Source organism: Balaenoptera physalus, assembly GCF_965194825.1.
Source record: "Balaenoptera physalus genome assembly, chromosome: 11".
Lineage (NCBI taxonomy): Eukaryota > Metazoa > Chordata > Mammalia > Artiodactyla > Balaenopteridae > Balaenoptera > Balaenoptera physalus.
In genome coordinates, this window is record NC_138896.1 from 74199280 (window position 1) to 74219132 (window position 19853).

Consider the following 19853-nt stretch of genomic DNA (forward strand, 5'->3'; position numbering starts at 1 on the left):
CAATACTATGTTGAATAGAAGTGGTGAGAGTGGGCATCCTTGTCTTTTTTAAAATATTTATTTATTTATTTGGTGGCACCAGGTCTTAGTTGCAGCTCACAGGCTCCTTAGTTGCAGCACATGGGCTCCTTAGTTGCAGCAGGTGGGCTCCTTAGACGTGCCTTGCCAGCTCCTTAGTTGCGGCTCACCAGCTCCTTAGTTGTGGCATGCAAACTCTCTTAGTTGTGGCATGCATGTGAGATCTAGTTCCCTGACTAGGGATCAAACCTGGGCCCCCTGCATTGGGAGTGCGGAGTCTTAACCACTGCGCCACCAGGGAAGTCCTGGACATCCTTGTCTTGTTCCAGATTTTAGCGGGAAGGCTTTCAGCTTTTCACCGTTGACTATTATTTTGGCTGTGGGTTTGTCAGAAATGGCTTTTATTATGTTGAGATGTGTCCCCTCTATACCCACTTTGGTAAGAGTTTTTATCATGAATGAATGTTGAATTTTGTCAGATGCTTTTTCTGCATCTATTGAGATGATCATGTGGTTTTTTACTTGTCTGTTGTTAATGTGGTATATTACATTGATTGATTTGTGTATGTTGAACTATCCTTGTAAACTTGGGTTGAATCCCACCTGGTCGTGGTGTATGATCTTTTTTATGTGTTGTTGGATTCGGTTTGCTAATATTTTGTTGAGAACTTTTGCATCTTTAGTCATCAAAGATATTGGCCTGTAATTTTCTTGTTTGGTGGTGTCTTTGTCTGGTTTTGGTATCAGGGTGATAGTGGCTTCATAGAATGTCTTTGGGAGTGTTCCCTCATCTTCAATCTTTTGGAAGAGTTTGAGAAGAATCAGTATAAATTCTTCTTTGTATGTTTGGTAGAATTCACCTGTGAAGACATCTGGTCCTGGACTTTTGTTTGTAGGGAGTTTTTTTTTTTTTTAACTACAGATTCTATTTCACTTCTAGTGATCGGTCTGTTCAAATTATCTATTTATTCTTGATTCAGTTTTGGTTGGCTGTATGTTTCTAAAAAGTTGTCAATATCTTCTAGGTTGTCAAATTTGTTGGCATATAAAATTGTTCATAGTATTCTCTTATGGATTTTTTTTTTAATTTTTTAAAATTTATTTATGGCTGTGTTGGGTCTTCGTTTCTGTGTGAGGGCTTTCTCTAGTTGTGGCAAGCAGGGGCCACTCTTCATCGTGGTGCGCGGGCCTTCTCACTATCGCGGCCTCTCTCGTTGCGGAGCACAGGCTCCAGACGCGCAGGCTCAGTAATTATGGCTCACCAGCCCAGTTGCTCCGCGGCATGGGGGATCTTCCCAGACCAGGGCTCGAACCCGTGTCCCCTGCATTGGCAGGCAGACTCTCAACTACTACGCCACCAGGGAAGCCTGGATTTTTTTTTAAGGTAAGTTTTTTTGCTTGTCTTTATGGAAGTGAGGTTAGTTCTTTTTAATGTTTTATTTATTTTATTTTATTTTTGGCTGCGTTGCTGTGCATGGGCTTTCTTCTAGTTGTGGTGAGCCGGGGCTGCTCTTTGTTGTGGTGTGCAGGCTTCTCATTACAGTGGCTTCTCTTGTTGCGGAGCACGAGCTCTAGGCACACGGGCTTCAGTAATTGTGGCACGCAGGCTCAGTAGTTGTGGTGCACAGGCTTAGTTGCTCTGTGGCATGTGGGATCTTTCCGGACCGGGGCAAAACCCATGTCCCCTGCATTGGCAGACAGGTTCTTAACCACTGCACCACCAGGGAAGCCCCTCTGTTACGGTTTTTTGTATTTCTGTGGTATCAGTTGAGGTTTCTCCTTTTTTGTTTCTTATTTTGTTTATTTGGGTTCTCTCTCTTTTCTTATTCATGAGCCTGGCCAGAGGTTTGTCAATTTTGTTTACCCTTTCAAAGAACCAGCTCTTGGTTTTATTGATTTTTTTTCTACTATTTTTCAATCTCTGTTTTATTTATTTCCTCCCTTATCTTTATTATTTCCTTCCTTCTGCTGACTTTAGGTTTTGTTTGTTCTTCTTTTTCTAATTCTTTTAGGTGATAGGTTAGGTTGTTTATTTGACATTTTTCTTGTTTTTTGGATTTTTTTTGAGGAAGGCCTGTATCACTATGAACTTCCCTCTAAGAACTGCTTTTGCTGCATTGCATAGATTTTTGTATGGTTGTGGGGTTTTTTAAGATTTTTTTTTTTTAATGTGGACCATATTTAAAGTCTTTATTGAATTTGTTACAGTATTGCTTCTTCTTTTTTTTATGTTTTGGTTTTTTGGCTGTGAGGCATATGGGATCTTAGCTCCTCAACCAGGGATCGAACCTGCACCCCTTGCATTGGAAGGCAAAGTCTTAACCACTGGACCACCAGGGAAGTCGCTGTATGGTTGTGTTTTCATTGTCATTTGTCTCAAGGTATTTTTAAATTTCCTTTTTTATTTCCTCGTTGACCCATTGGTTTGTAGTAGCACGTTGTTTAGTCTACATGTAATCATTTTTTTCTCATTTCTTTTCCTGTGGTTGATTTCTAGTTTCATGCCTTTGTGATCAGGGAAAATGCTTGAAATAATTTCTATACTTTTAAATTTGTTGAGGTTAATTTTATTCCCTAGTATGTGGTCAATCCTAGAGAATGTTCCATGTGCACTTGAAAAGAATGTGTATTCTGTTTTTGTTTTTGGTTTTTTTTGGATGTAATGTCCTGAAAATATCAATTAATTCTAACTATTCTATTGTATTATTTAGGATCTCTGTTGCCTTTTGATTTTCTGTCTAGAAGATCTGTCCATTAATGAGAGTAGGATGTTAAAGTCTCCTACTATTATTGTATTCCCATTGATTTCTCCTTTTATGTGTTAGTATTTGTTTTATGTGTTTGGGTGTTCCTATATTAGGTGCATATATGTTGACGAGAGTAAAATCCTCTTCTTGTATTGATCCTTTTTTCATTATATAGTGTCCTTCTTTATCTTTCTTTATAACCTTTGCTTTCAAGTCTGTTTTGTCTGGTATGAGTATTGCAACTCCCGCTTTCTTGTCATTTCCATTTGCATGAAATATCTTTTTCCATCCCCTCACTTTCAGTCTATGTGTGTCCTTTGCCCTAAGGTGGGTCTCTTGTAGGCAGCATATTGTAGGCTCTTGTTTTTTTATCCAGTCTAACACTCTATGTCTTTTGATTGGAGCATTCAGTCCATTGACCTTTAAGGTAATTATTGACACCTATGTATTTATTGCCATTTTAAACCTTGTTTTCCAGTTGATTCTGTTTCTGGGTTGTTCCTTTCTTTTTCTTTTTCTTTTTGTGGTTTGATGATTTCCTCTTATTCTATGCTTGTGTTCTCTTCTTTTTGGTTTTTGTGAATCTATTGTATTTTTTTTTTTTTATTGTATGTTTTTGATTTGTGGTTTCCCTGTTTTTCAGGTATGTTAGTCCCTTCCTATATCTGCTTGCTTTAGACCGATAGTCATATAGGCTCAAACACATTAAAAAAAAAAATCTGCATTTTCTTACTCTCCTTCCCCAAATTTTATGATTTAGATGTCCTTTTTTACATCGTCATGTTTATCCTTTTGTTGTTCCTTGTGTTTATCATCACTTTCACAAATAGGTTTTTTTTTTCTTTTTGATCTACGTACTGGCTAATTTAAGTGATTTATTTTCCAGTTATGATTTCCTTCTTCCTATATCTTCCTGCTTCTTTTCTATTTAGAGAAGACCTTTCTATATTTCTTTTAGGAAAGGTTTAGTATTGCTGTATTCTTTTACTTTTTGCTTTTCTGAGAAATTCTTTATTTCTCCTCTTATTCTAAATGATAATCTTGCTGGGTAGAATATTCCAGGTTCCAGATTTTTCCCTTTCAAGACTTTGAATATATTTTGCCACTCCCTTCTGGCCTGCAGTGTTTCTGTAGAGAAATCAGCTGATAGCCTTATGGGGGTTCCCTTGTAATTAACTCTTTGTTTTTCTCTTGCTGCCTTTAGAATCCTCTCTTTAAATTTTGCCATTTTTATTATCATATGTCTTGGAGTAGGTCTGTTTGGGTTCATCTTGTTTGGGACCCTCTGTTCTTCCTGTATCTAGATATCTGTGTCCTTCTTTAGGTTTGGGAAATTTTCAGCCATAACTTCTTCAAATACATTTTCAATCCCCTTTTCTCTCTCTTCTCCTTCTGGAATCCCTATCATGCATAGATTGGTATGCTTTATATTATCCCATAGGTCTCTTATATTGCTTTCATTTTTTTCATTTGGCTTTCTGTCTGCTGTTTTGATTAGGTAATTTCCATTATTTTATCTTCCAGGTCATTTATTCTTTCTTCTTCATTATTCATTCTGCTATTCATTGCCTTTAACTCAGCTTTCTCCGAGTTAAAGGCAGATGAATTTTCTAATTTTTCTGGGTTCCTCCTTATAGTTTCTAGTCCCTTTTTACAGTAATCTGCATTTCTATCGATAGCCTTTCTTAATTCCTTCAGTATTTTCATTACCTCCTTTTTGAACTTGGTGTCTATTAGACTGAAGAGGTCTGTTTCATTGTTTGTTCCTTCAGGGGAATTCTCTTGGTCTTTTAACTGGGGGTGGTTCCTTTGCTTCTTCATTTTGCTTAAATTTCTCTTACTCTGTGAGTTTAGGAGAAACAATTATCTACTGTAGTCTTGGAGGGCTATTTTATGCAGGAGCATCCCTGTGTAGAATGTGTGGGTTTAATATCTTTTTGGCCCGAGGGCTGTTGTTGGTTTGGATGCCTGCCGTCTCTTTCCTCAGTATGTGCTTGCCGTTATCCCCTTAGTAGTGGGTGTGCAGGTGCGTGGCCTGAACACACTCCAGGAAGGCAGGGGCAGCAGTTGGTGCCCGGTCCCTGGACCCTTGGCAGCAGGAGCAGTCTGCACCTGCCTCTGGAGTTCGAGATGACAGTGAAAGCTTACACCCACCCCTGGAGCACGTGTAGGTGGTGTTCTGCTGCCTGAGAGCACACACGGAGAAAGAAGCACCTATGGCAGTCCTGCCCCTCTTCTCGTGCACCCCCCCAACAATAGCACCTTCCCTCTCTGGTGGGCCCAGGCTTCTTCCCATACTCCCTCAGTTGTGGTGACCACACCCTAGCCCCCTCAGGCTGTCTCTGCACAGCCAACCCCAGCCCTGTCCCCGGGGTCTGACCTTCGAAGTCTGAGCCTCAGCACGCAGCCCCTGACCAGCCCAATGCAAGCGTCTGAGGCTGGGGAATGGACTTCCCAGTGTGTGGAAAGCTTTCCTCTTTCACAGCTCCCTCCCAGGGATGCAGAACCTGTCCCAATTCCTTCCTTTCTCTCTTTTTTTTTCTTTTGCCCTACCCAGTTACATAGAGATTTTCTTGCCCTTAAGTTTTCTGCCAGCGTTTAGTACATATTCTGTGAGAATCGTTCCACATGTAGATGTATTTTTGATGTATTTGTGGGAGAAGGTGAGCTCCACATCCTACTCCTCCACCATCTTGATCCAATCTTTTGTCATATTTTAGATTCCACGTATAAGTGATACCATATGGTATTTGTCTTTCTTTGTCTGAATTACTTCGTTTAGTATGATAATCTCTACTTGTGTCCATGTTGCTGCAAATGGCATTATTTCATTCTTTTTTATGGCTGAGTAGTATTCCATTGTGTATATGTACCACATCTTCTTTATCCATTCATCTGTTGATGGACATTTAGGTTGTTTCCATGTCTTGGCTATTGTGAATAGTGCTGCTATGAACACAGGCATGTATGTATCTTTTTGAATTATAGTTTTATCTGGATATATGCCCAGAAGTGGGATTGCTGGATCATACGGTAATTCTATTTTTAGGGGTTTTTTTTGCCCCCTGCAGTGGAATCGGGGAGTCCTAATCACTGGACCACCAGGGAAATCCATATTTTTAGTTTTCTGAGGAACCTCCATACTGTTTTCCACAGTGGCTGTACCAACTTACATTCCCAACAACAGTGTAGGAGGATTCCCTTTTCTCCACACCTTCTCCAGCATTTGTTATTTGTAGACTTCTTAAATTTATTTATTTATTTATTTGGCTGCGTCAGGTCTCGGTTGTGGCATGCAGGATCTTTAGCTGTAGCAGGCAAACTCCCAGTTGTGGCATGTGGGATCTAGTTCCCCGACCAGGGGTCGAACCCAGGCCCCCCACACTGGGAGCATGGAGTCCTAGCCACTGGACCACCAGGGAAATCCCCTTTGTAGACTTTTTTTTTTTTTTTTTAGACTTTTTCTTTTTTTAATCAGAGGTACCCGTGTTATCCATTTTTTAAAAAAATTATTTATTTTGGTTGCTTCGAGTCTTAGTTGCAGCACATGGGATCTTCGTTGTGGAATGTGGGATCTTTCACTGTGGCGTGGGGGCTCTTCATTGCAGCACACAGACTTCTCTAGTTGCGGCACGCGGGCTTCTCTCTAGTTGTGGTGCACAGGCTCAGTAGTTGCGGCACGCAGGCTTAGTTGCCCCGTGGCATGTGGAATTTTAGTTCCCCAACCAGGAATCAAACCTGCATCCCCTGCACTGGAAGGCAGATTCTTAACCACTGGACCATCAGGGAAGTCCCCTGTAGACTTTTTTTTTTAATTAATTAATCATTTATTTATTTATTTTTGGTGCGTTGGGTCTTCGTTGCTATGCACGGGCTTTCTCTATTCTTCATTGCGGTGTGCGCACTTCTCATTGTGGTGGCCTCTCCTGTTGCGGAGCATGGGCTCCAGGCACGTGGACCTCAGTCGTGGTGGTGCGTGGGCTCAATAGTAGTGGCTCGTTGGCTCTAGAGCGCAGGCTCAGTACTTGTGGCGCATGGGCTTAGTTGCTCCGCAGCATGTGGGATCTTCCGAGACCAGGGCTCGAACCCCTGTCCCCTGCATTGGCAGGTGGATTCTTAACCACTGCCCCACCAGGGAAGTCCCCCCTGTATACTTTTCAATGATGGCCATTCTGACCGGTGTGAGGGAGGTGGTACCTCGTAGTTTTGATTTGCATTTCTCTAATAACTAGTGATGTTTAGCATCTTTTCATGTGCCTATTGGCCACCTGTATTTCATCTTTGGAGAAATGTCTATTTAGGTCTTCTGCCCATTTTTTGATTGGGTTGTTTGTTTTTGTTGTTGTTGTTGTTGAGTTGTATGAGCTGCTGATATATTTTGGAAATTAAGCCCTTGTTGTTCACATCATTTGCAAATATTTTCTCCGATTCCATAGGTTGTTTTTTCTTTTTTTTTTTTTTTGCTGTTTGTTTTGTTTTGTTGGTTTCCTTTGCTGTGGAAAAGCTTGTAAGTTTGACTAGGTCCCATTTGTTTATTTTTGTTTTTATTTCTATTGCTTTGGGAGACTGACCTAGGAAAACATTGGTACGATTTATGTCAGAGAATGTTTTGCCTGTGTTCTCTTCTAGGAGTTTTATGGTGTCATGTCTTATGTTTAAGTCTTTAAGTCATTTTGAATTTATTTTTGTGTATGGTATGAGGGTGTGTTCTAAATTCATTGATTTACATGCAGCTGTCCAACTTTCCCAGCACCACTTGCTGAAGAGACTGTCTTTTTCCCATTGTATATTCTTGCCTCCTTTGTTGAAGAGTAATTGACTGTAGGTGTATGGGTTTATCTCTGGGCTCTCTGTTCTGTTCCATTGATCCACATGTCTGTTTTTGTGCCAGTACCACATTGTTTTGATTACTGTACCTTTATACTATTATCTGAAGTCTGGGAGAGTTATGCCTCCTGCTTTTTTTTTTTTTTTTTTTTCTTCAGGATTGCTGTGGCAATTCTGGGTCTTTTATGGTTCCATATAGATTTTTGGATTATTTGTTCTACTTTTGTGAAAAATGTCATGGGTAATTTGATAGGGATCACATTCAATCTGTAGATTGCTTTGGGTAGTATGGCCACTTAACAATATTAAATCTTCCAATTCAATAGCATGGCTTATCTTTCCATTTCTTTGAATCCTCTTTAATTTCCTTTATTAATGTTTTATAGTTCTCAGTGTATAAGTCTTTCACTTCCTTGGTCAGGTTTATTCCTAGGTATTTTATTTTGGGGGGCACAATTTTAAAAGGTATTGTTTTTGTACATTCCCTTTTTTTTTTAACATCTTTATTGTAGTATAATTGCTTTACAATGTTGTGTTAGTTTCTGCTGTATAACAAAGTGAATCAGCTATACGCATACGTATATCCCCATATCCCCTCCCTTTTGCATCTCCCTCCCACCCTCCTTATCCCACCCCTCTAGGTGGTTGCAAAGCACCAAGCTGATCTCCCTGTGCTATGCAGCTGCTTCCCACTAGCTATCTATTTTACATTTGGTAGTGTATATATGTCAATGTTACTCTCTCACTTCATCCCAGCTTACCCTTCCCTCTCACCGTGTCCTCAAGTCCATTCTCTACATCTGTGTCTTATTTCTGTCCTGCCCTTAGGTTCTTCAGAACCTTTTTTTTTTTTTTAGATTCAGTATATATGTATTAGCATACGGTGTTTGTTTTTCTCTTTCTGACTTACTTCACTCTGTATGACAGACTCTAGGTCCATCCACCTCACTACAAATAACTCAATTTCATTTCTTTTTATGGCTGAGTAATATTCCATTGTATATATGTGCCACATCTTCTTTATCCATTCATCTGTCGATGGACACTTAGGCTGCTTCCATGTCCTGGCTATTGTAAATAGTGCTGCAGTGAACATTGTGGTACATGACTCTTTTTGAATTATGGTTTTCTCAGGGTGTATGTCCAGTAGTGGGATTGCTGGGTCATATGGTAGTTCTAGTTTTAGTTTTTTAAGGAACCTCCATACTGTTCTCCATAGTAGCTGTATCAATTTACATTCCCACCAACAATGCAAGAGGGTTCCCGTTTCTCCACACCCTCTCCAGCATTTATTGTTTGTAGATTTCTTGATGATGGCCATTCTGACTGGTGTGAGGTGATACCTCATTGTAGTTTTGATTTGCATTTCTCTAATGATTAGTGATGTTGAGCATCCTTTCATGTGTTTGTTGGCAATCTGTATATCTTCTCTGGAGAAATGTCTATTTCGGTGTTCTGCCCATTTTTGGATTGGGTTGTTTGTTTTTATGATATTGAACTGCATGAGCTGCTTGTATGTTTTAGAGATTAATCCTTTGTCAGTTGCTTCGTTTGCAAATATTTTCTCCCATTCTGAGGGTTGTCTTTTTGTCTCATTTATGGTTTCCTTTGCTGTGCAAAAGCTTTTAAGTTTCATTAGGTCCCATTTGTTTATTTTTGTTTTTATTTCCATTTCTTTAGGAGGTGAGTCAAAAAGGATCTTGCTGTGACTTATGTCATAGAGTGTTCTGCCTATGTTTTCCTCTAAGAGTTTTATACTGTCTGGCCTTACATTTAGGTCTTTAATCCATTTTGAGTTTATTTTTGTGTATGGTGTTAAAAAGTGTTCCTATTTCATTCTTTTACATGTAGCTGTCCAGTTTTCCCAGCATCACTTGTTGAAGAGGCTGTCTTTTCTCTCTTACCTCCTTTATCAAAGATAAGGTGACCATATGTGCGTGGGTTTATCTCTGGGCTTTCTATCCTGTTCCATTGGTCTATATTTCCGTTTTTGTGCCAGTACCATACTGTCTTGGTTACTGTAGCTTTGTAGTATAGTCTGAAGTCTGGGAGCCTGATTCCTCCAGCTCTGCTTTTCTTTCTCAAGATTGATTTGGCTATTTGGGGTCTCTTGTATTTCCGTACAAATTGTGCAATTTTTTGTTCTAGTTCTGTGAAAAATGCCATTGGTAGTTTGATAGGGATTGCATTGAATCTGTAGATTGCATTGGGTAGTATAGTCATTTTCACAATGTTGATTCTTCCAATCCAAGAGCATGGTATAGCTCTCCATCTGTTTGTATCATCTTTAATTTCTTTCATCAGTGTCTTATATATTTCTGCATACAGGTCTTTTGTCTCCTTAGGTAGGTTTATTCCTAGGTATTTTATTCCTTTTGTTGCCGTGGTAAATGGGAGTGTTTCCTTAATTTCTCTTAAAAATATGGAACGCTTCACAAATTTACATGTCATCCTTGCACAGGGGCCATGCTAATCTTCTCTGTATTGTTCCAATTTTAGTATATGTGCTGCCGAAGCAAGCACTACATTCCCTTTCTAGTGTTTCATTGTTGGTGTAAAGAAATGCAACTGATTTCTGAATGTTAATGTTGTATCCTGCTACCTTGTTGAATTCGTTTATAAGTTCTTGTCGTTTTTGTGTGGAGTCTCTAAAGTTTTCTATATGTAGTATCATATCATCTGCATGTAATGCCAATTTTATCTCTTCCTTTCCAATTGGGTACATTTATTTCTTTTTTTGTCTGATTGCTGTGGCTAGGACTTCCAATACTATGTTGAATAGAAGTGGTGAGAGTGGGCATCCTTGTCTTGTTCCAGATTTTAGCAGGAAGGCTATCAGCTTTGCACCATTTAGTATTATATTGGCTGTGGGTTTGTCATAAATAACTTTTTTTTTAAATTAATTAATTAATTAATTTATTTATTTATTTTTGGCTGTGTTGGGTCTTCGTTTCTGTGCGAGGGCTTCCTCTAGTTGCGGCGAGCGGGGGCCACTCTTCATCGCGGTGCGCGGGCCTCTCACTGTCGCGGCCTCTCTTGTTGCGGAGCACAGGCTCCAGACGCGCAGGCTCAGTAGTTGTGGCTCACGGGCCTAGTTGCTCCGTGGCATGTGGGATCTTCCCAGACCAGGGCTCGAACCCGTGTCCCCCGCATTAGCAGGCAGATTCTCAACCACTGCGCCACCAGGGAAGCCCCATAAATAACTTTTATTATATTGAGATTTGTTCCCTTTATATGCACTATGGTAAGAGTTTTTATCATGAATGGATGTTGAATTTTGTCAAATGCTCTGTCTGCATCTATTGAGATCATCATGTGGTTTTTGTCTTTGTTTATGTGGTGTATTACATTGATTTGCGTATGTTGAAGCATCCTTGTGAACTTGGGATGAACCCATGTGGTCGTGGTGTATGATCTTTTTTATGTGTTGTTGGATTCGGTTTGCTAATGTTTTGTTGAGAATTTTTGGGGTCCCATAGCTGCCTTCTGTAATTTTCTCCTAATGTCTGGGGCAGATTGAGTGATAAAATGGGTATTTACTAGGACTTGTGCTTCAGGGGTGTCGGGATTAATATTGGTATACTTTCTAAAGGCCTCCACCAAACTGCCCTGGAAGAGGGCCAGATTTTCATCTTTTCCCTGTGTTACTTCCTGTGTTGTTCTTCGTCATAACTAAGTCTTAACAACACACCTTTTCATCCCTTCTATGAAGCAAGTTATCATGTGGTTCCTGTGTTCAAGCCCTCTACCTCCCTGTTGGTAGTCTCAGCGGGAATCTTGGTCAGGGATTGCATCCCCTCCGTAAGGTAGATTATATATCCTTGATTTTGGGCTGCCAGTTTGTTGGCATGTGCCCAGGCTGCACCAAGGATCCAGCTTTCCAAAGGTGCAGCAGGTAGAAACGAGGACCTGTGTGTCCCCCCAAGTAAGTTCATAGAACATTGTCAGCTCTGTGAATTCCTCTACGAACCAACTGGGGTCCTTTAGAAAAACGTCCAAATTTCTCTTTGCAAGTAGCTAGATCAGCCATAGGAAAAGGGACGTGGACTCTGATTGTTCCTCCACCACCAGCTGGCACTTCCCTTAAGGGACAGAGTTTGGTATTTGGAGGCTGGTAGGTAGCCCTGCTTCATGTAGTACTGGCAGGACTCACCTCCAGTAATGGAGGACAGGACAAAGCTAGAGGGATAAAGTGGTGGGATTTCCAGCAGCCCAGGAGGGGCGCTTGGGGCAGATGGTCTGGAAACTGTCCCCTCTCAGAACTGGGGGGTGGGGTGGGTAGGAGTTCCCGGTTGTGGACCTCGAGGAGGTAGACTCATAAGGGAATCATTTAAAACATCGAACTCCTGTGGGGGAAAAAGGCACTTTGAAGGGGTGTGAGCCAGGCACACCCAGCAGGAGTTTTTTAGATCTGAATCTTGGAATAGGGTCGTGACCATTTGGATGTGTGGGACTTCCCCCCATTTACCATTCCTTTTATAAAATACATCCAGCTGCAAGATGGTATTGTTTTGTTTTGATTTGTTTTTTAAATATTTATTTATTTGGCTGTGCTGGGTCTTAGTTGCGGCACTCAGGATCTTTTAGTTGTGGCATGCGGGATCTTTAGTTGCAGCATGAGGGATCTTTAGTTGCGGCATGTGGGCTTTTAGTTGCGGCATGCGGGATCTGGTTCCCTGACCAGGGATTGAACCTGGGCCCCCTGCACTGGGAATGCGGAGTCTTCACCGCTGGACCACCAGGGAAGTCCTAAGATGGTATGGTAATTCAATGACCCATTTTCTGGCCGGATCTCTTGGTCCCCTAGTTTGTATTGGGGCCATGGAGTATTGCAAAAGAAAATTAATTTCTTTTTTCTTAAACCATCCTGTCTAAATTCACCCCAGTTAGCTAATATGCATCCTAATGGGGAGTTCTTTGGGGTGTTTGTAGTTGCCTCCATTTTTGGTTAGGATGTCATGACCAGCTAGGGACTTCAGTGGATAGACCCCCTCAAGGGGGTGTTGCAGAATTAAGTTTTGAGCATGAGAGAGGCAGCTTCTGGAAGGACAGTTTTCTTCCCATAGCTTGCAGAGCTAGCCCCAGAGAAGGCCTGGTCTACTGAGTCCCCCAGATGCTTCTAGACCTCGCAGGGCACCCCAGCTACAGGGCACTGGAGGGACTATCCTGTAAATAAGAGGGGGATTCTGCTCCATTGGTAGGGGTCATGTGGAGCCCGTTAGAAGACACAGGATTGATTGATTGATTTAATTTTGGGCTGCTTTGGGTCTTTGTTGCTGCGCGTGGGATTTCTTCTAGTTGCTGTAAGCAGGGGCTGCTCTTCGTTGTGGTGCGTGGGCTTCTCATTGCAGTGGCTTCTCTTGTTGCGGAGCACAGGCTCTAGGCGTGTGGGCTTCAGTAGTTGTGGCACGCGGGCTCAGTAGTTGTGGCACACGGGCTTAGTTGCTCCGCGGCATGTGGGATCTTCCTGGACCAGGGCTTGAACCCGTGTCCCCTGCATTGGCAGGTGGATTCTTTTTTTTTTTTTTTTTTTTTAATTTATTTTTATTTACTTATTTTTGGCTGTGTTGGGTCTTCGTTCTGTGCGAGGGCTTTCTCTCTAGTTGTGGCAAGCGGGGGCCACTCTTCATCGCGGTGCGTGGGCCTCTCACTATCACGGCCTCTCTTGTTGCGGAGCACAGGCTCCAGACGCGCAGGCTCAGTAATTGTGGCTCACGGGCCTAGTTGCTCCGCGGCATGTGGGATCTTCCCAGACCAGGGCACGAACCCGTGTCGCCTGCATTAGCAGGCAGATTCTCAACCACTGCGCCACCAGGGAAGCCCCTGGCAGGTGGATTCTTAACCACTGTGCCACCAGGGAAGCCTGAAGACACAGGATTTAGACCACTGAAGAATTCTGTGATCAGCTGGCCATGTCTGCCCTGGGTGGAAGATGGGACAGATGAGGTGTGATGGCCGTATGTTTGCAATCCCTTCGTTGTACAGTCGGGGAAACTGAGGTCCAGAAAGCAACTCTCCTAAGACCACAGAGCAAATTAGAAACTAACTGCTTCTCCTTTCCTTCAAGTGGTGATTTCCTTAGGGCAAATTCCCAGGAACAGGACTGCCGGGTTGAAGGTTATGCATGTTTTTAGGCCTTTTAACATAAGCGGGTAAAAGGCCTTCAGAAAGCATCTCCAGGTCCACGTCCTTGGCGGGTTGTGAGGCAGTTATACTTGTGACTCAGCCCTACTCTAGAAGCCGTTATACTTGTGGCCTGGGACAAAGGCCCCTGGAATCCCCCTGAGATAGAAGGACTCACCTGTACAGACATCAAGCCTCACCCTTCCCTCTGTGGGGACTCAGGGGTAGGCAAGCCAGCCCTGCCCTCCTGTAGTCTCATGGGGGCGCCACAGGTAGACAAACCCTCACAGCACTGGTTTGGGGGTAGTGGGCACAGCGAAGTTACTTAAGTCAGTCTGGGGAGGGGCGGCTTCCCAGAAGAGGCAATGCTAGGTCAGGTAGGAGGCAGCTGGCTGGGGACAGAAGGGAGAGTCCGTGCAGTCAGGCCTTGGGGTAGCCTTGTCCTGAAGCCTCCCTGTGGCTGAGCCTGATCCCAGAATGAAACACTCCAATTCCATCATTCCTTCCCAGGCAAGGGTTGGGGTGTGGGCAGCCCCTCCCCCAAACTCCAAGTTATTAAACTTCTCTGGGCCTCAGTTTCCACACTCATAGTAAAATGGGAACCTGGTAGAGGAGTTTGGAGAGCTTGTGTGAGGTCTTCAGCTTCGAGCAGGGGTCATTACTGGCCCCAGATATCCAGGAGGCAGAATTCAACTTGGTGGGGGAGCGTGGCTGAGCCCACTGGCCGCCGGCTGAGGCCCTAGGACCCCCCCCAACCCAGAGTTCAGGCTCAGATCGCAGCATTCAGAGTCCTACTGTCAGAGGAGAGAGGCCTGAGACCACCTTCCTGAGGGCTTGCCCACACCCCTTTCCCCTCTCTCTGCCCTCTGTCCCCTGAGACCCAGCCCCGGGGCAGAGTGGCCCAGCACCCTGCTCCTCGCACCCACCTGCAGGGTCACCAGACTGTGTTCCCCACCTTCAAGGCAGCACGTCCACCCCCTCGGTCCTCCTCCGGCCGGGGCACACCCTGCAGTGTGGCTGCTTGGGCAGCGCCTGAAGGTGCATCCCGGGGGCCTTACCCCAGTGGGGTGAGGTCCTTGGAATCCACTCCCAGCCCAGGGCCAGCGGCTCTGAGGGTGTCTGGGAGCTGCCCCCCGCCCCCGCCCTGCCCAGCAGCCACACCCAATAACAGCTGCTGCTCCCATTCTCCCCAGGGCCTGGTGGCTCAGACAAGTCACTCCCACAGCTGGTGAGACAGGTATCTTTATTATCCCCACTGAGTGAGGCTCAGAGAAGTGAGGGGTCACTTCTGAAGGTGGGACTGCAAACCAGTCTGCAAAGCCAGACTCTCTGCTGGGCCACAGAACTCACCCCACTGGGACGCGGCTGTATGTGATACCCCCCTGGCTCAGCTGTTACCAGAGCTATGGTTCATGAGACATCTCTGATCCTGGCCACAGCCCCCAAGGAGGGAATGGGCTCATGGTGTAGAGGTGGCAGCTGAGGCCCAGAGAGGACAGAGCTGGCCCTGGATCACACAGCTTAGAGCCACTCACCGAGCCCAGGGCAGCAGTGGGGTGCACACCTACATAGAGGCTCTCAGGAGTCTTGGGGCCGAGGGATGGTGCTATCAGAGCATTGTGTGTCCTCCACAGAGTGACGCTTCATGGGAGGTCAGAGGCTGAGGACAGAGTGGAGTCCCCTCCCAGAACCCTTGAGTCAGATGAGGTGACTATTTGGGGGCCTGTTGACTAATAGACCATGGTATGTCTGGCCTAGCAGGTGTTATACAAGAACTCGGGGTGTCTGAACTGGGAGCAGCCCTCAGTGAGTCCAGCCAGTGTGCGCAGCTGGGGAGACTGAGGTCCAGAGGGTGCAGGAACCTAGCTTCAGGCCCACTGCCCTTTGGGGCCAGAGCTGGAGCCAGAATCCAGAGCCTCGGCCTCCCAGCCCTGCTGAGGAACACTCGGGCAGCTGTGCCTCTCCCTTGAGCCTCAGTAGCTTAGTACAGGCTCAGCTTGGGCAGGTGCTGACCACTGCTGGGGCCTGAGCCTGGGGCAGAGCCTGGAGACTGAGGGCTGTGTTGGAGCTGCGACCCCACCTAGAGCCAGAAGTTGCCTGAAGCCCCATCCCCCCGACCCCCACCTTACCCTGATGGCAGCTGCAGCAGATCATTCAGGGATCCTAGGAACCCCCAGTGTCATCAGGCCAGGCTCCCACTTCTGTCCTCAGGCATCTTGAGGCAGCCTCAACCTCCATTCCCTGGAGGGACACAGTTCAGAGGCTGCCTTGGAATCGAAGGAGGTTGAAACTGTGATCAGAGCCCAGGTCTCGGTCTTTTGCGGCTGGAGTTATAGCAGGGGCTCAGCCCTTAACCCCCTCCCAGGGCCCTGGGCTTGAGTGGGCTGGGGCACCAGGGATTCTGAGGCTGGAGGTCAACAAGATGGGCAGCTGGGACAGAAGGGGCCTTTGGCCAGGTTTGGGAGGGAGAGCATCCACCTTTACTCCCAGGCTGAGCCTGGCAGCCTCTACCCAGGGCGGTGGCCCCACCCCCACATGTTCCTGGGAGTCTAGACTGGGGTGGGTGGTGTGCAGGGCGGGCAGGCTCTGGAGAGGGCGGGGCCAGGCATTTCCTGCTGCCGGGTGCCAGGCTCCAGTCCCCTGAAGGGGTGATTCTTTAGTCTTAGTCAGAGGAAGTGAGGCAGGGCAAATGGGCAGTGTGTGTGCAGTGCCGCCGGGCCCGGTGGGGCAGGGTTGGGCGGACGGGCAGCTGTAGGAACCAGGGAACAGGCCTGGCCCTGCAGGTCCCCCGCAGCCATACACACAGTATCTGCCCTCGACAGCCAGCCTGTTGCCCAGCACCCAAGTAGGGTCACCGGGAGACCAGACCCCGGTGGTGACCAGCCCCAGACTCCGGCTCCCTCCTCCCCAGTTGCTGAGGCTCTGCCGCTTGCCTGCTGTGTGGCTTAGACTGGTCACTTCACCCTGATTCTCAGGGTTCTCATCTGTGAAGTGGAGAAAACTGTGGCACCCACGTGCCCCTGACTTTCTCCCGCCCCAGCATCAGGAACCCACCCTCCCAGTTTGTCCCACTCTTGGGTCCTGGGGAAGGAGCCCACCAGGGTAGAGCCTATCTCCTCCTTGAGCAGAAGGGGCGTTCCAGTCCCAGACTGGCTGCTTGAATGGTTTATGTCATGCAGACGTCCCCAGGGGTGACCCCCCAAGCCCCCTAGCCTTGGCTGAGCTACCTGCCTCCCCACCCTCAGGTGGCCCCCAGCAATTGGAGCCCCCCTGCACTCCACTGGGGGATGAGTTACCAACACCATGGCTGCCTGTGGGCACCCGCCACGAGGCCACCACCCTGTCCCACATCCCTGCTTCTGAGGCTGTGCCTGGGGCCCCTGATGTCAGGATTCTCAGGCTTCTCTCTGAGACAGCTCTGACTTCAGGGGGTAAGAGGTGCAGTTTCTGTCTTGATCCCCAGACTGGGACCTCTTCCCTAAGGCTCCACTGCTTTCCCTCTTAGGAAGCCCCAGCAAACGCTGGCCAAGTGGAGAAGGGAGGAAGCCTGCTGGCTCAGGGCTCCAATTCCCCATTCCCTAATAAAAGGAGGCAGAAGACAGGGCCGTGTGTGGGGAGAGTCTGCCCTGGGTAGAGCCCTGGCCCCCCTGGCCTCTTGGCCAAGTGCTCGTGGAGGGGAGGCTAGCTGAAGGGTGAACAGAAGTGGCCTTCAGCTAGCTCCCACCACAGAAGGTCACTGCGAGCAGAGGCTAAGCAGGGGCCTGGTGAGGACCCAGACCAAGAGACCTCCTCTGCTTTCCCCACCCCATGGGCCAGGGGCTCCTCCCCACTGTGGGGCTCTCACTAGGGGCCGCGCCGGCTGAGGGCAGGAGCACAGGTGGAAAGCCTTACCCCTCAGGGTCAGGGCAGCAGATGGGGATGGAGCCTGGGAGACCATCTCACCCAGCCCCCTTCCCACAGATGGGAAGACCAAGACTCAGGAGGGGAAGGACGGGGGCAGAGCCTGGTGTCCTCATAGGTCCTTAGAGCGTGGCTCTGGCCCAGCTTTTGCTGAGCCCAAAAGGTAAGGAAGGCGAGGAGGGTCTCCGGATGGATGTGGCTGGGCCGAACGGGGAGAAAGTGCTGGGCTCTGGCCGGGCTGGGCAGCCGGCCTCCCTGCCCGAGCCTGGGCTGGGTGGGGGCAGCAGGGCTCAGGCCGGCGGGCTGTTGATCCAGCCCAACAATGATGAAATGGCCCCTTTGTCCCACGGCGCCAAAGTTGCTGTGACTGGAGGAGGCGTGACGTGAAAGGGTCATTGTTCCCACTTGGGCAGCCACTCAGGGAGCTGGAGGACCGGCCCAGGGTCGGCTTCCTGCCAAGGCTGCAGCCCTGCCTGCTTCTGTGGCGGTTATGGTGTCCTGGGCTCCCGGCCTCCTACCCATGGCCAGCTCCCTCCCTGGGGCCATCCGGAGCACAGGTACCCAGCAAAGGTGTCCCCCTCCCTCCCCCTCCCTCCTCCTCCCTCCTCCTCTCTCCTCTGGTCTGGAACCATGATGTTACTGTGTTGGGGGCTGGGCTCTGCTTTTCATGCATGTGAACCCTGCTGGGCAGGATGCCTGGGTGCCAGGAGAGCTTGCGGGTAAAGCAGGTGTTTTGTCCTGGGGCGAGGAAACATGCCTGACTTCACATCCCAAGGCTCTGGCCTTCGGGGACCCCTCCCTGAACCTTGCAGATTAGGGGAGAGAGGCCCAGAAAAGGGAACTGGGTGGCCCTAGGCCACACAGCATTAGCTAGTCTGCTGACACCCAGGCTAGACCTACCTCCGCACAAGTCCCCACACCTGATTGACCTCCACTCTCTCTGGACACCTGAAGCTCCCTCTTTGCCAGCTCCCACCCGTTTCCTGCCCCTCTAATCCATTCTCGCCTGAGCAATCCATCCCCGACCCCAGCCCACGATCTTTCCAAAACCCAAACCTGATCAGGTCCCTCCTTGGCTTCAAACCTGCCGTGTCCTCCCACACCCAGAGAAAGTTCCAGCTCTTGTGCTGGCATTCAAGGCCCTCACTGTGCTATAGCAGCCAAGGGTGAGAGGCCCTTTTGTAGAGACTGGAGTCTCCCTCAGCCCGTGTGGGGATGCTAACCAAGTAATCTATCTTCCCGGGGTCAGCCTCCACTCCTTTGCTCCCACAGGTCCTGCCCCCTCCGGTGCACCTCTCCCCTCCTCCTCCAGGTCCAACTGCCCCTGGCCTCTGGGGTTCAGGTGAAGAGCCAGGAGGCTGGGCAGGGTGCTCAGTGGCTGGTTCAGGCCCAAGCTGGAGGCCCCTTATCCCCACCCCAGGTGGCCCCGCTGGCTCCAGTGCCCAGAACTCCTCCCCGGCTCTCCACTGCCCCCAGCAGCTGGCATCAGGCTCAGCCTGACCCAGGCTAATTAAACCCTCCCCCAGCCCAGAGGAGGCTTTGGCTCCAGCTCTAGGCTTTTTTCCCTGGAGGGACGGAGCTAATTAACCGAGAGGGTTTAATTAATCAATTAGCGTGGCCTCCAGACCCCTCCACTTAGCCGACGTGGTGGCAGATATTTATAAACAGGAGCTCTGGCTGGAACTAGAGGGGAGGGCAGGCGACCATGGTGGGCACAGAGGCAGGGAGAACAGGGGCTGCAGAGGCCAGAGATCCTGTCAGTCCTACCTCCTCAGCATCTCCAGAGGCAGGTGCAAAATCAGCAACACCTGGACACGTGAGGACGTGTACTCTGGGGACACATGCAACATCTCTGTGTGCGCAGGTCACGCAGGCCTGACATCCAGAGCTGGCAAGTTCCCAGAGGTGCCTCAGACAGTGGCCAGAGGGATGATGATGCCCAGCTGGACCCAGCGTCCTGACAAGCAAGGCCTCCAGGGAATGGGGCTGCACAGAGGGCCACGGGAGCCAGAGGAGGTGCCAGAACCTCAGCTGGGGAAGAGGCTTGGAGGGCTTACTGGAGGAGGAGGCATTTGAGCCAAGCTCAGGGAATGGGGCTGCACAGAGGGCCATGGGAGCCAGAGGAGGTGCCAGAACCTCAGCTGGGGAAGAGGCTTGGAGGGCTTACTGGAGGAGGAGGCATTTGAGCCAAGCTCAGGGAAAGAGTAGGCAGAGTTAGCCATTTGAAGGGAGTGGTGG

At 47.7% G+C, this 19853-nt stretch overlaps 1 protein-coding gene and 1 long non-coding RNA gene across 24 annotated transcripts in view; one reads left to right on the forward strand and one right to left on the reverse strand.

Annotated features, from left to right (window-relative positions):
• Positions 1-19853, reverse strand: part of RPL29 (ribosomal protein L29) — an 84853-nt gene that overhangs the window by 50782 nt on the left and 14218 nt on the right. The window lies entirely within an intron of this gene.
• Positions 1-19853, forward strand: part of LOC309638486 — a 75663-nt gene that overhangs the window by 48545 nt on the left and 7265 nt on the right. The window contains exon 1 of one of the 23 annotated variants that reach the window (XR_014251153.1): positions 15868-17778. The exons of 21 other annotated variants lie outside the window; for them this stretch is intronic. This is a non-coding gene — a long non-coding RNA (uncharacterized lncRNA). One more of the 23 variants, XR_014251154.1, reaches the window with a different exon arrangement.